Source organism: Ambystoma mexicanum, chromosome 11, assembly GCF_040938575.1.
Source record: "Ambystoma mexicanum isolate Mex_15411 chromosome 11, UKY_AmexF1_1, whole genome shotgun sequence".
Classification (NCBI taxonomy): domain Eukaryota; kingdom Metazoa; phylum Chordata; class Amphibia; order Caudata; family Ambystomatidae; genus Ambystoma; species Ambystoma mexicanum.
The window spans coordinates 1011504445-1011511301 of NC_090934.1; the positions used below are offsets into that span (position 1 = coordinate 1011504445).

Here is a 6857-nt window from a genome sequence, read left to right on the forward strand (position 1 = left end):
AATTATGGTATGGGGATGTGGCTAGTCAGAGCATTAGTGGTATCTCATAACAAGATCTTAAAGGTGTACAAAAACAGGGAAAAGCCTCAGATTGATACCTGGTTAAATAATTTGCTTGTATTATCCAACTATGAGAAGGTAATGTACAAAAGAGGAGAGCAATTTGATTTATATGATGATATGTGGTTATCTTTCAATGATTTGTATGGATAGCTCTGAGTCAGTAGATGGACCCTATCACATCTGGATCTTATTATATGGTTGTGTACAATTGGTCTCTAAAATCAAAACGGGTGTTTTGTTTGCTCTGTCTGTCATTTTAGGATAGCTCAGGGGAAACGCGCTTGCCTTGGAAGCAAGACATTGTGGTGCGACACAGATTTGATCCCCGGGTCTGCGCTTAGAAGCCTCTGGGTATTATGCACGTTATAAATAACCGATTACAATAGTGTTTCTTCATCATATACCTGATGCTAGTTTTTGGATTGTTTTCTGCCCATCGAATTTGAACATGTATTTTGTTTAATTTGCTGTATTTTAACAACAATTTAATGTCATGCATGATTGGAACTGTTGGTGTTCTCGCCTAGATCTTGGTCTCTGAATTGATTTTGTGTTTTGATGAGAGCAACATTGTGATTTGCTATGTGGCCATTGCTATACTTTTGAAAATTATAAATAACGTTGAAAATAAAAATCCACCGTGGCATTTTGTCTGTATAAGGGGACGAAACCCTCAACATAGTTGATTCCTCTTTGGATACTACTTGAAGAAGGATTCACGGCAACCTGATTGGTAGCACAGTCTTTTACAGTCTTCTCCAATGTCCTCTGGCAGACTGGTGAAAACCAGGAGCTTTTCTCCATAGCAGTCCCTATGGTCTATTTAGTATGGCCAGCTGGCCGGAGGACAAGACCCACTGCAACTGTGACAATGGTACCCAGCCAGGACCAGTGAAAGTGCTCACTACTGACCTTCCTGTTTGGGAAGGATAGAAGAAAGGACTCACCTTGCTCCAGAGACCCTGGGTTGGTCGCCCAGCAACCGACGCATGAGTGAAATGACCCTTGATTCTCACTGCATCCATGAACTGCTTCCGCGCCATCCAAGGTAATGCAAGGGGACCATGAGAGTCATTTTCTCCGCAGTGCTGGACTACCTCCACATCTCCGAATTCTGTTTGACGCTGATGCCAAAACTCCTCTGTCTCTTGATCGTAGACCCGCTGAGTCCAATAGGATCCAAAACTCAATGCTGACTGCATAGTTATCAGCTCCTTTGAGATCCGAATCATCGTTGCAATACCACAACGCTGTGGTGAGCCAGTCGAGCCCGCTCGCTGCCAAAGGCAAATCTCCACTTCTCTGCACCGAAGGCCACCATGTCTTGAAGAGCCGCCAACTCGGCACTAACTGCCGTTCCCATCATCTTCGAACCTCAAGCCATCACTACTGCCAAACAGCAAGGCATTATCGGAACCCGTTGCCACCACACTCCGATTCAACCCCAATTCAGTGCTGAAAGCACCCAGGCTCCCGGTTCGATGCCGAAAAGCCTGGCTCAACGCTGTTGAGCCCTGAAAGACAAGAACTAAAAGGTATTTGAAGTTGTGCTGTCCCCCTGGTCCGCTTTAAAGGACACTCGTGACTTTTAGACCCTTTTGCTACCATTTGAAAGACATATTCTATAACTTTGATATATTACTGCTGAAACATATAGTTGGACCTTCTTTTAATTTGGTACTATAGTTCTATTGTTTGAATTGCTTCTGTACCAGCTCACACCCCTCCTGAAGAGTATAGCCTGCTCTAGCACAAGAGGTGAAGGAGGAATACCTGTAAGGCTGGGCCTGTTTCAACTTTGTAAGTGGGATAAATGCTGGTTTAGTAGTAGTGTAGAGCAGAATATGAGTTGTATTCACTACATATCTCTGACTCCTGTAGTGTAGTAGTCATTTCATCACAGGTGTGAGGTGGGCCCCGTATTGGGGTTCTTGTTGTGGGTTTTTCTTGCTTTTGGGACAAACTTAGTTGCGTTTGATGCGGGCTCTACAGATGTATTTGTAATAAGAATACATCTAAGTTACCCTAATGGCTTATCTATTTTCTACAACTATCTAAGACCTTGTTAAGTTTCCATAAACCAACTTTCTGAGATGGTGAGCCTGTTAGATACATTAGACCGTAACAGGAGAGAACATCATTGTATTTTCGGCGGGGGATCTGAACCATCCGATGAAATAGCTGGAAGTGCTGAGAAACATCCATGAAGAGGAAGTTCAGGCATGGGATATTCTGAAACCACAAGTTCCTACACCCAGGACTAACCTCAAGAACAATATTTTGGTAGCTACTTATCTCAATAACAGGGGCTTTGGTGCCTGCAATGGCTGATTCCAGAGTTATGTGCCAGCTCGCCCAAACTTTAAAACTTTATTACACGCCAACCATCAGGATCGCACTGGCCCATAAGGCAATGTCCAAATTACATGCCTGACATTCTAGTGTGGCACAGATTTTTGTGGCCAGAGTGGGCCCGTTTTGTGGTCAAGGTGGGCCAGTTTGATGGGTTACTTCTTCACTGTACAGCTAGTAGTTTTGACTAGTGTTACTGGCCAAACATTCTTTTTTTTTTTAAAAACTCTTTATTTAACATTTTGAGTAACAAGATTCAATACAACAATCTTCATACCATAACAAAGTGTCCAAATTGTAAAACGCTTAAAAACAGCAGAACTGAAGATAAACAAATGTCTAATAATATGGACCACCATAACAATTGCAGCATAACAATTTTGAACTCTATAAAAGATTCATGACACACAACCATAAAGACAAAACAACATAAAAACACACAACTAAACAGTCCTTCGCCACCTCCCACTCAAACATTCTTTTAAGTGCAGAATTTACAAATCATTGTAATAATGACCTTCCCCTTTCATACTGTTCGAAGTAGTCAACTAGTCTGTTACAAAATGAATTAATTGCTGTGTCTGACTGTGGCCCACTTTTTCATTGGTGCCCAAGACAATTTGATGCCCCAGTCCGACCCTGCCAGCCATATTGATTGATTCATGAAGTCGCGCAAACTCGGGGATCAATAGTGAAAAAGTGAAACACTTGTTTAAAGTTACATTATAAATAATTTATCAATCAATCAATAATGATTTTGAGGTCCTAATCAGGCTGGTGAGAAATCGAGAAATCATGATATGCACAACCCTTTTCTTCCATTGTTTGTAGTAAACCACATTAGCAAAAATAGGTCTTACTCAACCGTTACTGTCGTAAGCACCAGATGCTAATTCCATTGGTCTAATTCTAGTCTAGGTGTAGGTATTCCAGCATCATATGTTAAGTAGCTTCCTCTATTCAATGATTTCCTCTCTACTGCGCAGGAGGTCTTTCACCCAGTATATGTTTACGGCAACTTGGTCCAGTTAATAGACCCACATGGAACCAAAATACGGGAGGTACATTTTAACAAATAAACACCAGGATCAATTCTTGGTTTGACCACCATTGTATAGGAACCAAGGATTGCATGCTGTAGGTCTTATAGACTGGGATTTAGGGTCTAGCGGCGATCTCGTAAGAGGACCACTGCATACGCCCACCACCATGTGGCCATCTTTCCGTTACCTCACTGCACCCCGATTCCCCTCTCTATTACGGGGGAAAGTCTCACCGGCATGCCCCTGTGTGGGTCAACAACCCCCCTCCATCCCCCCGACCGCCTGGGGCTCGCTCCCACCAATGTTCCCCTCCCTGAAAAATGTATCTGCTGTGCACCCGCAGCGAACCCATTGGAGGTGCGGAGCCCTGCGGCACACGCAAGCGGTTTCCTACCTGGTGATGTCCTACACCTACAACAAAAAACTGATGAGCGTAGAGCCACTGATTATATTCGTATGGCCAGGAATAATTACAAACAAACAATTGATTGTCATTAAAGAGCAGGAGGCATCAAGATGGGAAATCGTGACTCGTGTGGAAGAGCAAGATCATGTGGTCCTACTAATGTTCATCTCTGGAGAAAAAGCAGCAGAACCATTTTAAAGGACTACGGGCCTCATTACACGGAAGGCGGTAAGGGTTAGAGGTCACTGGTGATGCTACCGGTGACCGCTAACCCTTACCGCCTTATTACGAGGTCCCTTTGCGGGTTGGTACTTTAACGCCTGCTGTTAGCAGGCGTTAAAAAATGAACCCGCAAAGGGACCTTGGTGCTAATTACGGTACCGCAATTTGCGGTACCGTAATTAGCGCCTTCCCCATTCCCATTATGCCCTATGGGGGCAAAAATGGGAATGGGGAAGGGCCTTGGTGAATGGGGAATTAGCGCCCCCGCTCACCTTGGAGTAGGGCGGTAATTCCGCCATCCACTAAGGCGGACACGGTAAAATACCGGCGGCAACCATGGCGCTAATAGCGCCATGGTTACCGCCTACCGTGTAATGAGGCCCTATACAATAGTAACAACATCAATGAGGATGATGCTAATTGTAATTTTACAGCTTTTTCCATCTTGTATAACAGGGACTCTCTGAAAGCCCCCATTAGCCTCCATAATTGAAGAGAATTTGGATGCCCTTAAGTCTTAAAAAGAAAAAAGGAAAGGCCCTGGCTCTTGATGTTATTCCAGCTGACATCTTCAAAAGTGAACCAGCAGTTTGCGCCCCATTTTTGCTGAAACTTGTCAATGTTTGAACCTGACCTTGGAGCTCCCCATAGCTGAGGGGAACAGAAATAATTCCCATTTTTGGTTTTGGCTATTAGGTGGTGCTAAAACACCACCTCCAAGCTGAAACTATTGCATTAGAGTACAGCCAGGAAGAAATGGCATATGATTAGGGACACAAAGCTTGCAGGTGGTGTTTGGTTATTTACCCAGCCATTAACTGCCCATGGCCATGATAATACCTATGGCCATTCCCACACCCTTCCTGCCCCTCCCTGCCCAAAACACATCCTCTTAGGATCTTTTTGAGCTAGCTTCATCAAGCCTTACCATCACACCTTCTGCTCAAAGTGCCTGCCAGTGTTTTATCAAAGCAGACTTCTGAGTTAATGATTTAATTGGAGCTGTAAACGTGGTATTGGTAATAGTGAAAAAAATCAGGATGGGAGATCAAAACAGTTATGTTTTGGATTCATTTATTAAATCTCAAAACAATTTATTTTGCATACTGTTAAGTATTTGCATTTTCTTTTTCACAAAAAGACAGTAAACGGACAGATTTGCCACTTTTAGCAATAGGGGGTACTTCTGAGTATCAACCTCTTCATTCTTGAGGTAAAATCCCTAGTATTAGTGCACAATCGCTAACAAACAAATGAACATTTCACTATAGACAAGAGTAACTGCTGCCCAGGACTACTAGTGGTCCATGTTTTTTTTTAAAAGAACAAAACACACAACAATATGTATAAACAAAAAGGTGAAAAAGGAGTTGTGTCATAGATCATCGACACTGTAGTGTTTCGGCCAGCTGTAGTGGTTGTTAGGAGCAAGCTGTTTTGGTGGCCTTCTTCATGATAGAGGTGAAGGGTGACTCTGTCCGTATGATATCTGTCAGAGTATAATAGAGAAGTGAAAGGCTGTTATGATCTCTGTGGTGTATTGTTTGTGCTTTTAGTTACTTATTAGTGGCTGATTGATGCCGTAAAAATATACTAGTGTGTGTATTCAAGTAGAGCTTACCGTTCACTTGTGGTGCGGCGGTGAAGATGCTACAAAAAGTCCCTCAGCGTTGGTGGAGACTGGTACAGTGGTATACTTAATCCCCTGAAATGATACGGCCTGGATATCCTGGGTTCGAAGAGTTCGCCCGGATGTGGCAATGCCTGTTAATCGCAAGTGAAGTCCCCTGGTCTGCAGAAACTAGGACGGAGAAATGGCGTCAATCCCGTCTGTTTTAAAATCAAAGTGAAATGTCACATCAGCAGTAATGCGTGGAGAATGCATGCTGAAAGTGAACAAATGCAAGATGGCCGTGTAGTAATCACATGAGACTTAGGACCCCAACAGGGGGGCAAATAACTAAGGTGTATGTGTGTACCCTGTGATGCAGTGCATGCGTACAAATCAATGCCTGTGATATAGTGAGGGCGTGGAGGTGCACGTCGCTAGTATTGTGTCCAAAGGGGCGCCCAGTAGACCCGGGACAGGAGATGCACCCGTGAGGGTGTACAGATTCAAATAGCTGGTATGGTGTCTCAAAGCACACGGTAGCAACTGTACACGAGATCAGGAGTTGCTCATGTCTGGAAATCACTACAGAACAATCGACACATGTGAGCAGGCATGGTGTGTGGACTAACGTGCGGTCGATGGATCGTGCAGGGACCTGTATATAGATCATAAGTGCGAGTGGGCGTTATGAGCCTTTTGTACTACGACTTACTTAGAGGTGCTGTGAGCGTCTGGATATCTCTGCAAAGGCGGCAGTGTATGCGGCTTGTTGCCGTAGAAATAAAGCGCCGATGCTGTGGAACACCCCACCCCTCGGCCGACGCCACCAATGGCGATGCGCCTGGTGGGCCAATGGGGCTAGGGGTGTGTGCGTGACATGTCGCACAGCAAAAGGCAAAGTGAAAGTAATGTTGATAGGTTGCCTGTTCAGATATGACTACATAGTAATGCCTATTACTACGTAGTCGCATCACTATTACTATACTTTTTTCACTATTATTATTTTTTTCACTATTACTATTTACCCTTCTGGACCTATCAGGACACTGCCAGGCGCCCTCTATTATATATTTTAACGTGCTATTGGTGTAATATAAAATGTCTTGACAGGGTCTGCCTTCAGCCACTCGATTTATAAACAATATGCGTGTCTTTCACT

The 6857-nt window shown here is 43.9% G+C and overlaps 1 long non-coding RNA gene across 1 annotated transcript; it reads right to left on the bottom strand.

The window, feature by feature from the left end:
• Positions 1-5143: 5143 nt before the first annotated feature.
• LOC138504812 (uncharacterized) lies at positions 5144-6515 on the bottom strand. Its single transcript, XR_011279991.1, has 3 exons — positions 6411-6515; positions 5708-5887; positions 5144-5575 (listed from the first exon to the last, which is right to left on the bottom strand). It is a non-coding gene; the product is annotated as an uncharacterized lncRNA (long non-coding RNA).
• Positions 6516-6857: the final 342 nt, after the last annotated feature.